This window comes from Helianthus annuus, chromosome 4 (genome assembly GCF_002127325.2).
Source record: "Helianthus annuus cultivar XRQ/B chromosome 4, HanXRQr2.0-SUNRISE, whole genome shotgun sequence".
Lineage (NCBI taxonomy): Eukaryota > Viridiplantae > Streptophyta > Magnoliopsida > Asterales > Asteraceae > Helianthus > Helianthus annuus.
The window spans coordinates 15,542,435-15,560,854 of record NC_035436.2 but is presented as its reverse complement, the minus strand read 5'-3'; the positions used below and the strand labels follow the sequence as shown (position 1 = coordinate 15,560,854).

The following is an 18,420-nucleotide window of genomic DNA, read 5'->3' as shown; positions in this document are numbered from 1 at the left end:
GGTTGAAGAAAGTTGGAAATTATTCATAAAAATGTTAAGATTCTTACAAATCTTAGTGTGTTTATGTGGAAACCGGTCAGATCTAGGCTATTCATGGTTGAATGAGGCAAAAGTTTGGTGTTCTTCAAGAACACCATGATGACATCACCCAAGAACACTTAGATCTTGGTGATTTCACGGTTAGAAATCAAGTTTTGAAAGATAGAAAGGTGTAGAATCATGCAGTGATAAAAAAATGTACAAGAATTAGAGTGAAAACTTACCGAAGTTGAGAGAAATCTGAGAAAAGGTGAAGAAGAAGGCTGGTTCGGTCAGAGCTTTCCAAAAATAGAAAGTGGGACAATGACAGCCCTATTTATAGGCTCCAAAAGAGGAAAGTGGTAGCCGATCGGCCAGGAGCTCCGATCGAATGGGCTGCTCGATCGGCTAGGAAGATGCTAGCCGATCGGCTGGCCTGTTCGACCCGGATGCCTCCTGTTCGATCCGCGACCCACTTTGAGCGTTTCGCGACGAGTTTCGATGTTTCGATTTCGATGGACGATGATACGAATACGATAGAGTTCCTAGTCATATTACTTTCAGTCTCAACCACTATATCTAACATACAATCTTCTACAAGTCACGTTTCGATGTCGGTTTCGATTGATTCGCTTGAATACCACACCAAACATATAAGTAAACACACACAAGTAACACATAAGGCACACACACACGTAATACAATACCAGAGTTCACATAATTCGAGTCTCGAGTTTGATTGATGAATCGATTAGCTTGATTATTGATTGATTAACTGTATCGCATTGTTACTTTCTACAATCGGTCGTATTGATTAAACATTCGATCACTTCGATTCTTTCTGATTACAACACTTACTCCACATAATACAAAAAGTAAAAAGAAACATTAGCAGTCAAAGAAGTCAAAGTTGACTCGGACTTTGACTTTGACATTCGAAAACACGGGGTGTTACACTTCAAAGTTCCAAACCAAGCTGTCAAACCACCAGAACCGAACCCTTTGGATATCAAACCAACCGACTTGCTTCAGTTTGGGCGGCTTGAACCAACTATTTAAAAAAAAAAAGCAAAACCATTAGTATATTATGAAAATTTTCCATTGATAATTAGGATTCAATATTATAATACATATACATAACTACATATTCCAAAAATATAAATATAATAGAAGTTAAACAACCGATTCCCATATTAAATGTACGCTTCATTTCAGCATCTTCAATGTTTCCGGACTGGAAAAGGAACAACAGATAAAAAATATTTATTAAAAAGCTGAATGTTTTAGACAAAAAGGTGTCCCAGGTCATCTCAAACAGACTCGAACCCATTTTGACCAATTATCCGACTCGAAACCATTTTGACAACATCGTCTTTACCTTTACAAACGTAAGCGAGGTGAATAAGCAAAGGATATTGATCCATATGTTTGGTTAAAGTTGAAAATTTATAATTTAAGTAAAAAAAGAAAATGTAGTGTACCCATGCTTGTTATTTTACGACCACTGCCTTCCCTCGCTTTCTTTTCTTCCTCTTCCTTAATGAGAACTTGATCATATAAAAGTAATTATTAGTTATTACAAAAAGGTTTCATATGATCAGGTATGAAATAAAAATAGATGACAATTAGAATATGAGCAAAGCTTAGATGACACTTACGGGCAACATTTTCTTTTACACGCTGACGCCTTGCCTCCAGCATAGCTATCTCCTGAAAACAACATGATAAATTTTGTCAACAAATAATAAAGCAAATCCACAATACATCTTCATAGACAAAGAGTTGAAAGTCACCAATAAAGTTAAATAACTTGTTCGGTTTACACGGTTAGTTCAAAGTTCCAAACCAAGCTGTCAAACCACCAGAACCGAACCCTTTAGATATCAAACCAACCGACTTGCTTCGTTTTGGGCGGCTTGAACCAAGTATTTAAAAAAAAAGAAACCATTAGTATACTATGAAAATTTTCCATTGATAATTAGGATTTAATATTATAATACATATACATATACATAACTACATATTCCAAAAATATAAATAGAATAGAAGTTAAACAACCGATTCAGTTTAAAAGGCCAGTACCAAACCACATCATTAATCCGGGAACACCGTACCTTAACCGAAACATTTAGATATCAAACTGGGCAACTTGCTTCGATTTGGGCATTTCAACAACAAAAGTAAAAGTAGAAATTCCAACAAAAAAACCGGTTTAGGACTGAAACCGAAAAAAAAACCCCGAAATCGGTTGGTTTAGTATGCAATATTATTTTCTCACTGGATTAACACAACTATACAGACAATATTTCCTCCGTGACGTTATCTGATCCAATCTTGTAGTTTAAGAACCCCTCAAAGTTGTTCTTGAACAACCCTCCCAACTTCACCAGCGTCTCCTGTGCCCCGCCTTGTCTGGCCACTGAAACGTAAATCATTTATAAACAATTCTCAGGTCTTACCATATACCAACACATGTCTTTATTTATAAGTAACTTACTGTATTAGCTGGATCTCGGATCTCAGAAGGAACCCCTTCAATTTCAGTTAGGATTTCAAGCCCAAACATCTCTGTCTTTGTGTAGTTTGCTTCCAAAAGCTTCCCAGAGTGGATGGCATCAATTATTTTCCGTGTGTATCCCAATTTTATACGCTTTCCTGATCCATAACTACATACCAAAGGAAAACACTAAGCATAAGAATCTGGAAAAAAAATAAGTAGTTGAATCCCAATACTTACCTTCCACCTGACCAGCCAGTGTTAACAAACCATCCACATGCACCATGCTTATTTGTTTATCTTTATCTCAAAATTCAAGCATCAAGGTGTACTTCCTAAATAGAACATACCGTTAATATATATCCAACTTTAGTACATTACAGATTTAAATAAAATTTATTTTTTCCCAACCAATGTATCGCTGTCTATAGCATTCATAAAAGCAAGCCAAAAGCCCTAAATTCACAAACCAATATCTCGGTCCTCAACATGTAGCCTAAGTAATCAAGCATGAAGAATCATTGTAGGTCCCTAAATCGGAGGATCGATTTTCACCACAAAATCCTTGTTTATAACAAACAAAGTTAAGTGTGCAGAATCCACTTAACTAAGCCAAATCAAACATAGAACAAAGAGAAGACAGTGGTTAACCAAAGAAACACAATCGTTTGATTAACTAGATGAGAATTCACAACTGATACAAACACAGTTTACACAAAGTGACCTTCAGGGTATTCTCTCATCTCTAAGACTAAACTGTGACATACCTGTGCCTTATATAGCAGATGGGCTGAATAACTTGACGAAACTGAAAGTGGGCTGACGAAACAGAAGTAAGCCCAATAATAAGCCCAACAGTCAACAAATCCCATTTGATTCGTTGACCACCTTGACAAAACAGAACCAAATGTCACCATCTCTGTTTCGTCGACATGTACTTGACGAAACAGAGTGTTTTGCCAAGGCCTGCAAATAGTTAACTGTTTCTGCAAACCACATGCAGCAGAAACAGAAGGCACAAATACTCATACAAATGACAGATATACCCTCAATATGCAACATGCATAGTTTTACTACCAAATACATAACAAAGAGACAAACACGTCAGACACAAGCGGATAGGAGGATATCCGACTTGGTCGACTGCGAATACAGACTCGATAACTGATAAAGACCGTACAAAATACACATAATTACAAGACTAGTAACAGACACACAAAAAAATGCATCAACAAACTCCCCCTTGTCTGTTGCTTGTCTTCGGTCTTCATATCTTTCTTCTTCAGTGACGTTCGGACCAGGAACTGCCCGAATGGATTCCCCTGTAATAGCAGTAGCAAGCAACGCGCTGAAACTTCAGTGCCTGGTGTGCGTCCTTGTCCTCATAAAAGATGTCGTGCCGGTACAACTTGGCGATGTCGGATGCAGACATATTCACCAGCCACATTGGATCCAATATCCTGAAGTTCTTATCATCATTGAAAAAAATAACTGCCTCATGCGTGTCTGAATCATAGCACCATAAGCGCATATCACCAAGAAAATCCTGCTGCATCAGCATTAACGGAATCTTTTCAACCACTCTCACCGGCTCGTACACAAGCCTGTATCTCCCGGTGTTGGTTTCCGGATCATGCGTGAACTTTATCTGTTGATGTCTAGGGAACTGAGGCTTGTAAGACTTGTCTTTCCACCCCGATTTCTTGTTCATTCGAATCAATCGTTCAAATAGCGGCGCGCCAATAAATTTTGAGCGATTAATGAGATCTATCTTTGTCAAGGCAGCCACATCATAAAATGGCAAAGATAAGATGCTCAGCAACGACCTAAAATACTGGATCCCGAACTCTCGCTTGATTGCAACACAATGGATTTCTTGAACAAACATCCAACATAGAATCCGCCCACTAGGCTTAGCCTTTTCCAGCTGTAAGAAGTCAACTTGTGTAGCCTCTGGAACAGGCTTTGAGACCTTAGACAGAAACCGTTGACGCCACGCAGTGAACGCATCCGTGGCATTCTCTGAAGTATCACGGTTCTTCAGATGTTCATCAATATCTTCAACGTTGTCTTTCAACCAGTCTTCATCAAACGGAGCAAATTCGGTACCATCCTGTCTAACATACGATGATTTCTTCACATCACCCTCGAAGACAATCTCATCAACGTTCTCCACATTTGCAGACTCTGGCTCAGTCGGCATCTTTTCAATTTCTTCATCATCAACGTCTCGCATTGCTTTCAAGGTGATCAATTGTTGAGGCGTGAGATCATCAACAATCTCACCCTCTTCAAGAGATTCTCCAGTAATCGGATGCACAGCCTGCATTGCTAAATCAGCTGAACTAGGGACAGAGGGTGTACCAGCTAAAGCTTCAAGTAGTTGTTCTTCACCAACAGTTCCGCTGGATGTTCCTTGAGATGACCCTAGTGCTGATGGCTGATAGACGATTACAGCAGATGAAGTACCGGCTGGGGGTTGCTGTGGTGTAGCAGCTGAATCAGGATTCCCTTGATCCTCAGGATCTTCATCCCTTTTTTGCAGAATTTCTTGCTGCTTACACCTATCCTCCCACAAGGTAGCAACTCTTTTACGGAGAAAATCGAAGTTAGCACTCATCTTCCTGGCCCCTTCAAGTATTGTGGTATTTCGCGAGTCATACCACTCTTTCATCACATCGCATCTATTTCTCAGGTCTTCAGCCAATTTTTGGAGAACCGAACTCCTTCTATCCCTTTCAGCTTCGGAAGCTTTCATCCTTTCATTTTCAGCTTTAAGACGATCGATCTCTGCTTGTTGGCGTTGGATAGTAGCTTGCTGTTCACCAACAGTAGCTTTTAGCCTATCAATCTCTACCTGATGATGGATTTGATCATTCTTCGTGATACGAATAAAATTAGTCTGTCTTTGAATGCGGTCTGCTGCAGCCTCATATTGACGGAACAGAAAATCATTCTTTTCTTCTTGAGTCATCTCCGAGTAGATCCTTTGACGTTCACTACTCGGTTGTTGAGAAGTGGTTGCTCTGATTGCAGCAGCCATGGATCGTTGTGGAATAATCTGCGGAGATACGGTTTGAGCTGCTGGAGGAGAAGATACTACAGGTGGTTCTGGAATAGGAGCTTGTGGCACAGAACCTCGGGAGGAGGTACTCAAGTATCTCCGAGCTTTCTTTTTCTTCTGACGCTCTGCTGATTTTTCGGCTTTTCCTTTTCTTGCACGTTCTGTTTCAGGATCAGAAGGAACATATTCCGGATCATCTTCCTGCCTGATCTTCCTGTATCTTCTTACCCCGCGTTCATCCAGATACATCTCGTATCCAGGTTCAAGTAAGAGATCATCATCAGAGTCTGAATCAGCCTCATCATCACCACCGGCTGATGTGTCACCAGCTGACACTCCCCCTGCTGAGGTACCACCAGCTGAAGTACCACCAGTAGTTCCTACGCTTGATGCACCAACAGTACCGGCATCACCACCATCACCACCATTACCACCTTCATCATCACTGTCGCTTTCTGATTCATCAGACACATCTGGTTCCGGACCAAACTTCTCACTCATCATCTTTTTTAGCTCAGGCTCTTCATTATCAGACTGACTATCCTCATGACGCCACTTGTTGTCTGCAGGAGCAACGTACGCTGTGTTATGAAGAGCACCAAATAATTTTCTTGGAGGAACGCTCTCCTTGTATCTTTTATGAGCTAAGTTCTTGATAATTCGTAATGAGTTGAAGTTCATAGCTTCTATCTTCAGCACATCATTGTCTGCTTTTGGAAGACTTGGATGTTGAACATTCATTATCATCTGCAGAAAACGTGGATACATCCAATACTTGCTTCCAATGGTCCTGTTCTTTCCAGTTCTTGTCAGATTCTCCTTCATGATCCCAAAGATGAACCCTGAGATGCTGAACGGTTTGTTTAGCACTAAGGCCACCATGAGACCCACGAGTTCGTTGCTAGCCATGTCGTAACCGGCCCGTTTGTTGCTCAAACACTGGATCAGAACATGTAGCAGAAACTTGTATCTTAGCGGCAGATCACCCTTGTTAATTTGCATACTAAAGATATCTCCGGTGCATTTCATCCGTAATAAACACCCTCGCGTACACATAATCGGTACAGAAATTGGAGCGTCCGGAATATCTTGTAGCTGAAGAACTTCATTTAGAATATCAGGGGACACGATCACATCCACATTTTCAACACGTCCACTGATGACTTCTTTGCCATCAACCTGACCAACATTCGCCGAATCCCAGAATGCCTTGACGAGAGACTTGTATACTGGCGTTGAGAATGTAACCGCATAGTTGATACGAGATTCCCGGATCCACTTGGTAATGTCTTTTAATTCAGTAAGTTTCTCCTCCGGATCCAAGTAAGCAATCTGGTTATGGCGTTTTTCAGACATGATTTCCTCCTCTGTTTTGTTCTCCTTCTTTGTCGCCGGCTTCCTTTTACCTTCTTTAGGTGCCATCTGCAATTTGAAAACGTCCACAATAAGCAACACTCACTTACATATACATTTGGACATGTATGGATACAAATTCATGTATCCACTTGACAGACAGACTGTCAATCCATGTCCACTGTGAACAATTTCAAACTGTGAAATTTTCTAAGGCATGGTCGGCGAAACAGGAATCATTGACGAAACAGAAAATGGTTTGACGAAACAGAGTCTGATTGTTGACCAAATCTGTTTTGTTGACCCACTGTGATTCGTCAAAAGATCCTTTGACGAAACAGAAATTGCATTTGACGAAACAGAACTTGGTTGTTGACCAGTTCTGATTCGTTGACCATTCTGATTCGCCAAACAAACCCTTGACAAAACAGAAGACTGTTTGACCATTTCCTTTTCGTTGACAATTGTGATTCGTCAAACATTTGATTCGCCGACTGTCTGTTTCCCCAAACATCTGATTCGCCGACTATCTGATTTGCCGGAGTTAGGGTTTGAAATTGGGCGTTTCGCCGAATGGGGTTTAAACGAAGTTCAGTTCATAAAAACTTACTAAGTGTTATCTGTTTATCCCAAACCGAGTACAAATCATGCCCAAAAACAGATAAGGGTTTGATTTTCGGTCAAAAACCCATTCAATATGATAAATCCACTACAAACCTTAATCCCCTGTTTTGCTATACAAACCCAAACCCGAATCAGATGCATAACAAACACACATGCACTTAGATTAACAGTTTTAGGAAGAAATCGCAACAAGTTTAATATCAAAGCATATAATATCAAAGGAAAACAGGTCTGTAAGAGGTTTCCGATGGTCTCCGGTGAAAACCGATGGTGCACAATACGAAAATCATAATTATAAACATGTTTTCACCTTTGAAATATGTGAGATTCTGATGAAAATCGGATGATTTGTGAGAAAAATGGGGTAACCGAAAGTATGGGTTTTGTGTGTTTGGAGAGAAGATGAACAGTTGAACTTGAGTGGTTTGAAAAAAGTAACCATCTCTACTGACATGAAAGACTTTTATACACCGACTCCCCTTTTTGGCGAAACGGAAATTGACGAAACGGAAACATGGGCTTTGACGAACCAAAGTCTTAGGCCTGGACTTGGGCTTGTATTTTTAGCCCATGACGAAACAGATTTTGGGCTCTCTGTTTCGTCAACAGCTCGACGAGACTGTCTGTTTCGTCAACCACCAAATAGGTTGACTAAATACTGACCAAGTCTCACATTTTGACTTTGACCAGTTTCAGTTTCAGTTTCGTCAAAAATACTTTGTTTCGTCGACTATATTTTGATTCGTCAACTTCCTTTTCAAAATCACCAAGGCATGAAACAGTTTGCATACTGCACACAGGTTTTAGCAATTAACCATTTTGACATTAGTTTGAGTTTTCAAAAACAAGAACGATTTATGAAGTAGGCTTCAGGCTTCCGGTCATAAACACCAAGCAACATTTTTGGCATAATCAAAAATAAGCTTAAACACTACACGACAAATAATTCTTAAAATGCTGAAAACTAAACTAAATGCAATTGAAATTGACAAGATAAACAACTGTACAGATGCAACTTTTGCGAGTTTCAAGGATAAGGAATCATACCAGCTTACAGTCTTAGTCAACATGATTTGATTTCTATTTAAAGTTCTTGATAAGTATAATACCTCGATTATCGATATTGTTGTCCACATAAACTCATGCTTATCAAACGTAATCACACTTAGGAGATACGCTTTACGGTAAGAGTTATACTTACAAGTCGATGTGAATCCACTTCACGACACATTCCCGTATCAAGGTATGCACGAGAATTCGTCTTACCGGTGAGTATACCGATTATCATCTGTTTGACCGTATAAGATGTGAGATACTCACTTATTTTGATTTGAAAACCAAGCCCTATGTGATAGAATCACTTATTGATGAGGAACTTGATTTTCGATGCATGAGGGCACAGGAGCAAGTCCGTGAACAGGTCAGTACTTTCGTACAGCAGAGAGACGAACTTGCTCCCGGATAAATGTGATATTTTATCACTTATTTGTTTGGACATGTGATTGTTTATCACTTATTGAGGTCGGATGCAATATGTACACGTATGTATGGTATCATGGAAGATCTATACTTGCGTCCCCGTTATTTTTCGGTAAAAGATACAACCATGATACCCAGATGATAAGCAGCATAAAGACCGAATATCTCAGAACCTCGGCAATCTATCAAACGAAATTTCGGTACCAAGACCATATGCCAATGAATGGTTCCCACCTGACTTGAAGTCTGTTAGGTTTGTATCATCCTGCACATTTTAGTTTGATTGTGAGCCTATCGATATATCGTTAGAAGAGATACTTATCATTTGTTTAACGATTTTTAAACATGTTGACCGACCACACCAGTGAATATCATCACCTTCCTTTTTCCAAGAAACTCATTTTTGGTTTTTTTTTTTAAATGAAAAGGTAGAATCATAAAGACATCTTTTTGGATTTTTGAGTTTTTCTAATGTTTTTGTATTTTCTTGAAATTTTCTCCCCCTAAAATGCTAAAAGATTACGAAAATGAAAATCTTTTTGTATTTTTCGAATTTTGAAAGAAAATATTTACGAAAACGATTAGCCAAAGTGGTTTACTCGGGTATCACCTTAATGCCGTTGACCAAAAGTAGATAATCAAACCGTGATTTATCAAATGCTTTTGTAAACAGGTCGGCACGTTGGTGATCGGTGGGGATATGAACAACATCGATTAATCTTTTGTCAAAACAATCACGTATGAAGTGATATTTAATTTCGATGTGTTTGGTCTTGGAATGCTGCACATGATTTCTAGTGATCTGTAAGGCAGCATTGTTATCAACAAAAATAGGAGTAGATAGGAATTCAAAACCGTAGTCACGCATTTGTTGTTGTATCCACAAGACTTGGGAGCAACAACTGGAGGCAGCAATGTATTCTGCTTCACAGGTTGATGTAGCAACACATGTTTGCTTCTTGCACTGCCACGTAACCAGGCGACTTCCTAAGAACTGACATCCTGCTGTTGTTGATTTGCCGTCAATTTTGCAACCGCCGAAATCAGAATCACTGTATGCAGTCAAATCAAAGCTATCATCCCTAGGGTACCAAAGACCGGTGTCTGGGCATCCCTTCAAATAGCGAAAAATCCTTTTTGCAGCTGACAAATGGGAGGCCTTCGGATTAGATTGATATCTTGCGAGCAGGCACGTTGGATACATGATGTCAGGCCTCGAAGCAGTAAGATACATGAGAGATCCGATCATGGCACGATAATAGGAGGAGTTGACGCTTTCACCCTTCAAATCCGGAGTAATCCCGTGATTCTGCAGAAGTGGGGTACCAATGGGCGTTGCATCTGACATCTGGAACCGGCTCAAGATGTCACCAACATATTTAGTCTGATGGATGAATATCCCAGACTCGGTTTGCTGAACTTGTAGGCCTAAAAAGAAATTCATCTCCCCCATAGCGCTCATCTCGAACTTTTCTTGCATAATACGCTCGAATTGCCTTCACAAAGATTCGTTAGTAGAACCAAATATGATATCATCAACGTATACCTGCACCAGCAGAAGATCTCCATTGTGTTCTTTGATAAAGAGGGTGCAATCAATAAGACCTCGTCGAAATCCATTCTCCAGAAGATAGTTGGATAGGGTTGCGTACCAAGCTCTAGGTGCTTGATGTAAACCATAAAGAGCTTTTTTGAGCAACTAAACCCGATCAGGATGGACAGGATCTTCGAAACCTGGAGGCTGTTCGATATACACCTCTTCTTGAACTATCCCATGATGAAAAGCACTTTTGACATCCATCTGATAGACTTTGAATCCTTTAAATGAAGCGTAAGCAAGAAAGATCCGAATAGCTTCCAGACGTGCAACTGGTGCATAAACTTCATTGTAGTCAATCCCCTCGATCTGACGAAAGCCCTGAACGACCAATCTTGCCTTGTTATGAATAACCACTCCACGATCGTCCTTCTTGCATTTGAAAACCCATCGCGTGCCAATTTTCTTGTAGTTTTCTGGTCTTTCAACAAGCTTCCAAACACCAAGCTTTTGAAATTGCTACAGTTCCTCCTGCATGGCTTCAACCCAAGCATTATCCTTCAAAGCTTCTTTCCACGATTTTGGTTCTTCTTGTGACACGTAACACGCGAAGGACCAATCATTCTAAAGACCAGATTCTCTAATGGCTGAATACAAACCAGCATTCTGGTTGTTTCTCAGCTGATTACGTGTCTGCACACCGCGTTGGACATCTCCTATAATGTTCTGCTATGGATGGATATCGTGAATCCTCATTTCAGGATTTTCAGAAACACGTGAATTGATACCCAAATTGTTAAAATTAAGATCAACAACCAACTCCACACCAGGAATGTGTGTAGAAGTGGATGCATTCCCTTCAGCAGTGTCTATATTCTGCACATGAGGTGTATCAACAGAGGCACCTTGAACAGGAGCAACTGGAGCTGAAGATCCTTCTGCTGCATCATGATATTCATCATCTTCCGAAGACTCATTGTAATCAGCAGCATCTTCAAATACCTCATTCTGTACCGTATTGTTAACCGATGAAGAACCTTGTGGGCCAACAATAACGGGTCTAACCAATTGCGAGTCAGCAGTGTTGTCACTTTCAAATAGCATTCTAGCAGCTGCTGATTCTTCGTCAAAGGTTGGCAGATTGAAGGAGTCAAACAGTCCATCATAATCAAACATCCACGGATCACCCGGAGCCCTAACAGGACTCGTGTACCTTTGAACTCTGACTTCACTCCATAGCTCAATCTTTTTGGTAGCCAGATTCCAAACACGAAAATTCGGAATAGCATATCCAAGGAAGAAACCCTCGATAGCCTTCGCTCCAAACTTTCCATCCGGCTCAATCATAGTACATGGAGCACCAAAAGGTTCTAGGTAAGAAAGATCCGGTTTCCTTTTCTAAAGGAGTTCGAAACAAGTTTTGCCATGTCTCTTTACTGTAAGAACTCGGCTTAGAGTGTAGCATGCAGTCGACACAGCCTCCCCCCAGAACTGAACAGGGAGTTCCGACTCTACTAACATTGTTCTTGTAGTTTCAATTATCGTCCGATTCTTCCACTCCGCGACACCATTTTGTTGTGGAGTGTAACGAGAACTGTATTCATGAAGGATGCCTTTAGAAGTACAGAACTCATCCATAACTTGATTCTTGAATTCGGTTCCATTGTCGCTTCGGATCCTCTTCACTTTCAACGAATAGAGATTCTCCAACATAGTAAGAAGATCCTTGAGGATGCCAGGAGTTTCACTCTTGTGTGCCATGAAGGATACCCAAGAAAATCTAGAATAGTCATCGGTAACCACTAGACAATAAGCATCTCCGAAGGTTGTCTTGTGCTTCATAGGTCCAAAAAGGTCCATATGAAGACGTTCGAGAGGCATGCTGACAGTGTTGATTTTCTTCAAAGGGTGAGACTTCTTCGTTTGCTTCCCTTTTTGGCACGAGACACAAATATCTTGTAAATGAAAACTTCTCACAGGCACACCATTCACAAGATTGTTTTTCACCAAATGGTTCATCTTCCTCAAGTGAATGTGCCCCATTCTTCTGTGCCAAGATATAGACTCCTTTTCTGTGGCTTTCGAGACAAAGCAAGTGACTTGTGCAGATGTTGTAATCGCTTGGCTCATATCGAGAATATAAAGATCATTAACTCTCGGAGCCGATAAGAGAATCCATTCTTGTGGAATTTTGAACCCAGGTTTAAGCACATAACAACCAGCATCATCAAAATGCACGGTGAACTTTTTATCGCAGATTTGTGACACACTGAGAAGATTATGATTAATTTGACGAACATAATTGATCTTATCGAAGCACACAATACCATTGGAGATACTTCCCTCTCCAGTGATGTATCCGCCTAGCCTCCCCTAATATTTCTCACGTCGTATAGAAGCCGTAAGTCGCCAGTCATGTGCCTGGATGCTCCACTATCAACAATCCAAAGACTATTAATAGTTCCTCCTGGAACACCCTGCACATGTCGTTTAAAGATCAGTTGAGGATGGGGACCCAAGCCTTAGTGGTCTTGGGTCGTCCCTGAGCATCACGAAACGTGATCTCAATTTCTTGATGATTCTCAAGCACAACTGCTCCCCCTGAATTATCACCCGTCTTAGGTTTCCAAGTTTGTTTTTGCTTACCAGATTGAGTGTTGTAAACAGTTTTTGAAGCTTCTGGTTTTACTGGTTGTGAAACACTTGGTTCCCTTTTAACTGTTTTAACTTCAGAATTCAAAGCTTTTTCAACAGTTTTTATGTTCTTACGTCGTTGTTTAGTTTCTTGTTCTTTAACTGTTCTTTTATCACGTTTTGGTGAAACTGAATGACGTTGAGGGTGAACTTTTTCAGGTGGTGCTTTCTCAACAAATTTATCCTTTGGAGTGTTTGGGCAATTTTTAATGATATGCCCAAACTCTCCACATTTAAAGCATGTTCTCCTTTCCACAAATTTAGGAGAATTTGATTGACCACAAGATGTCGAACCCGTGGAACCTGAGGTACTAACCTTTTCATCACACCCGTTTGTATGTTGAGTGTAATTGTTATCACTGTTACGTTTTAAGATCGTGACTTGTTGTACAAAATCAGTGTTTGATTTGTTCTCAAAAGTCTCAATCTTATCAGTACCCTTGGATGACACGAATTTGACATCTTTCACTTTCTTTTGAAACCGAGCTCCTTTCGTTTCAGATTTCATTTGAGAGACATTAGGCTTTTGAGCTCGCTTGACAGGTTGTTTACCATTAGAAGCACTAGGTTGTTGAGTGGTTGGTGATTTTTGATTTCCAAACTGTTTTCTGATCTCAGCCTTAGGAATTGGATCACATTGTGTTACAACAATTCCCGGAAGTGTTTTTCCCAAAAATTTGTTTGTGTTATCTTCAAAGACTTTATCAATCAAAGATTGATTGACATTTCAATTGGAAAATCGCGATCTGAGTAGATTTTATCACCACCAACCAACGTATACAACACAGTACTGCTTTTAACAGCAGACACAGACGTCTTGTTAACTTTGACAGGATTTATCACTTGTTTTACAACTGATGGAACAACAGGAGTATCAGGATCACAAAGAATGTGATTCTCAAGTGGAATTACTACTCCTTTCATCTTGTCAAGTGATTTATCCTGATCACTTACATCCAATTCTGATTCATCATCCGATGACTCATAGTCCTCAATAATTGGAGGACTTTGTATCATGGATGTTGAGGTTTCTTGTTGCTTAGAGGATGTGTTTGAAGAACTGTCCGGTTTGAACCCTAGGCCAGTAGAAAATTCCTCAAAATTAAGAGGCACACTGGGTTCATACCGTGGCATATCTTCTTCATCAGGCATTTTGGTATAATTATGTCTCAAAGGGGGCGGACACTTCTCATACCCTACGCCTTTCTTGTTTCCTTTCAGTTGTTGAACATCGATGATGTGATCAAGCACAAATCGGGAGTTAGAATAACTTTCCAATTTCTGTTTGATTGCATCATGTTCGCACTTGGCAATGGCTAGTTGCTTTTTGGTTTCCTCAACAATATTTATGTACTCATTTATACTCACTTGTTTATGGTAAACCACTTTGTTCACTTCGGACACGCTTTTCTTTAATGTTTCGATTACAGATTTAAATTCTTTTTCGTTCCGAGTTAAAGCCATATTTGCCTCTTTGCATTTAGATAGTTCAACAACCAAATTTTGATTATGACTATGAAGCTTTTCTGACTCAAGCTTCATATCTGCACATGATTTACAAACAATAGGAGCAGGAGTTTCAGTATTTACCTGACTCGAAGAGGCTGAGACATTTGCCATAAAGGCTGTTTGAAAAGAAAAAGATCCATCTTTAGAAAAGAATTTCTCCATTTCCTTAGATACAACAGCAGCCTTCTTGATCAGAACTGATTTCTGACATTTTAACTCCTCAGCTTCATTTAATAAATCTTGAACATCAGACCCTGCTTCCTCCTTCACATCAGGCTCAGATTGATTATCCCCAGAAATAGAACCTTCTTCATCAGAACTCCCAGAATAACCAGAACTGTCGTCACTATCAGAAAACTCTTCCTTATGAACATGCTTGATGTGATTGATAATCTTTGCATAACATGCTGTTCCACCTCCTTGATCACCTTCCCCAAACTGCACTGACCAGTCACATCCTTCATCAGCTTGAACAGTCAAAGCCTGATTGGGATTTGATGGTCCGGACTGGCTCTGGTTGTTGTTGACTGCCACAATCCTCCTGTCACGATTCTCTTGTTGGGCATTCACATTTGAAGTACTCGTCTGGTTTCTGAATGGGTTATGATTGCCTTGTTTAGTCGGTCGGGTGCACTCACGTTTGAAGTGCCCTTTCTCGCCACAATTGAAGCATGCGACAGCATTTATATCAAACCCGTACTTCGTATCTTTCTTCCCTTCCAACGAAGTTCTTCCAGTTCGAGCCATGAAGTCTTTTGCCCTTCTAATTGCACTAGCAAAAGCCCATTTGATATCCATCAACTCCATTTCATCCTTGTCGTTCTGCTGATAATCTTCGTGGGTCATGTTGATATTTCCAATCTGACCTGCTACCAAACCACAATAAGCACTGACCATTGTATTGATAAGTTCCATATGCTCCTTTGCTACTTCAATGCTAACTTGAGAAAGTTTTGAAGTGTCGACTCGGATAGTGTTTGGGTTTTGAGGTTGAGGATTGTTGGTATAATGAGCTTGTTGTGGTTGTGATGGGACAGGAATGTAAGCCCTCGGATCAAATTGAGGTTGTGCGGGATTAACTTGAGGTGAAGGTTATGATGTTGGAATATAAGCCCTCGGATCGAATTGAGGTTGTGCAGGATTAGCTTGAGGTACAGGTTGTGGTGTTGGAATATAAGCCCTTGGATCAAAAACCGGTGTAGGAGCTGACTGAGGAAACAGAAAGGAACTTGTATTGGACACAAATGCCGTTTGCAATTTTGGTTGTTGAGCAGTAGCGGCTCTGGCCAAGGCATCGAAATCGGGAAGATACATTTCTGTATTTTGAGGAGCAGGAACTCGTTTAGCTTTCCGGATTTCTTCATCATTCTTGTGTTCCAGCTTTTGAATGAATTCATAGATGTTGACTGTATTCAGAGTACCCGTATGCTTCAGCAGTTCAATAAATGAACTCCACTTTGGAGGTAGAGCATCAGCAAATCTAGTCACCATTTCCTGTTGAGAAGCTATAACCTCATAAGCAAACATTTCACTAATCAAGTGATAAAAACGTGTAGTCATATCATTTAGGGTCTCATTTTCCAAAAACTGAAATGATTCAAATTCTTTCTTTAACAAATCATGGCGAGATTTTCGAGCAGCTGCATTGCCTTCTCCTCTTGCTACTAAAGCCTCCCATAAAGTTTTCGTGTCTTTGTAGTAAGAGAACTGATGATAAATTTCTTTGGTGAGCGCTTGTGTAAGAATTGCAAAAGCCTTTTTCTCCAAGTCATAGGCTTTCTTTTGATCTTCAAGCATATTAGCATAACCCTCCGAAGTGGATGCTGCAACTTCCAGATCAGGATTGAATGCATTGATGAAACACGTCCAAAGTTCGGTGCTTTGCCCTTGAACATATGTGTGAAAGCGGCTTTTCCATGATGGAAAATCGTTCATATGGTTCAACTTTGGTGGACGATTGTTGCTGCCCGTTTCACTTTCGCTAAGCAGAAGATTTTGAATACTTTGACTTTGATTGGATACCAACGCCCATTGACTTGCACTGATCGCTGATTGTTGAAACATACTTCTTGCCCATGCTGCTGCGGAAGTTTGATCTTGACCGGGTTGTGGGTCCGTACTCTAGTCCCAAGGACTTGTGCAACTCATGATTGATGTATACTAGTGGAAAACCTGAATAAACACTTGAAAACACACTGTTATGATGAACTTGCAAACCTTCTGTTGAAAATTGACAATTTTCTCAACGAAACACTTTCTACGAAACAGAATGTTGTATTGACGAAATGACTGATGACGAAACAGATTTTGTTTCATCAAAGAAGTTTGGCGAATCAGATGTTTGATTCATCAAAAGAACCTTTGGCGAAACACTTTTGATTCGTCGAAGAAACTTTGGCGAAACACTTTTTTGATTCGGTGACTTCTTGATTCGTCGAGAGCAGATTCGTCAAAAAGGTTGTTAGAGGTTGGTGAAAGTTGGTGAATTGTTTATACACTGTCTGTCAAGTCACACGATTTTCAACCCATGCTTTTCTACCAACTTAGAAGTATGGTGGGTAATAGGGTATGTTTCAACACTTTTCAAAACACCTAAACCTTATCACTTGGATTAAAAAGTTACTTTATCAAGAACACTATGAACTTCTTATGAATATATGAAGAACACAAGAACAACCGGTGAATTTTATACTTTCCGAACACAGATTTTTGTTTAAGACTTTCAACCAAAACCAACAGTTTATATGTGTACACTCAAACTAGCATGGTTTTTGGCAAAACTCTTAACAAGCAAACAATATCTACTAATTTTAAGGTTTCTTTTTCCAGAAAATATAAAGTTTTCAAGAACACTTTTTGAGCAAAACACAAACACAAGACAACCAAACCGAACTATGTTTGATTTTAAACAAGGATAAGAGCCACGGCTCTGATACCACTTGTAGGTCCCTAAATCGGAGGATCGATTTTCACCACAAAATCCTTGTTTATAACAAACAAAGTTAAGTGTGCGGAATCCACTTAACTAAGCCAAATCAAACATAGAACAAAGAGAAGACAGTGGTTAACCAAAGAAACACAATCGTTTGATTAACTGGATGAGAATTCACAACTGATACAAACACAGTTTACACAAAGTGACCTTCAGGGTATTCTCTCATCTCTAAGACTAAACTGTGACATACCTGTGCCTTATATAGCAGATGGGCTGAATAACTTGACGAAACTGAAAGTGGGCTGACGAAACAGAAGTAAGCCCAATAATAAGCCCAACAGTCAACGAATCACACTTGATTCGTTGACCACCTTGACGAAACAGAACCAAATGTCACCATCTCTGTTTCGTCGACATGTACTTGACGAAACAGAGTGTTTCGCCAAGGCCTGCAAATAGTTAACTGTTTCTGCAAACCACATGCAGCAGAAACAGAAGGCACAAATACTCATACAAATGACAGATATACCCTCAATATGCAACATGCATAGTTTTACTACCAAATACATAACAAAGAGACAAACACGTCAGACACAAGCGGATAGGAGGATATCCGACTTGGTCGACTGCGAATACAGACTCGATAACTGATAAAGACCATACAAAATACACATAATTACAAGACTAGTAACAGACACACAAAAAAATGC

The 18,420-nt window shown here is 40.0% G+C and overlaps 1 long non-coding RNA gene across 1 annotated transcript; it reads right to left on the bottom strand.

The window, feature by feature from the left end:
- Positions 1–2,041: 2,041 nt before the first annotated feature.
- LOC110905220 lies at positions 2,042–3,027 on the bottom strand. Its single transcript, XR_004892090.1, has 2 exons — positions 2,756–3,027; positions 2,042–2,684 (listed from the first exon to the last, which is right to left on the bottom strand). It is a non-coding gene; the product is annotated as an uncharacterized LOC110905220 (long non-coding RNA).
- Between the last annotated feature and the right edge of the window lie 15,393 nt (positions 3,028–18,420).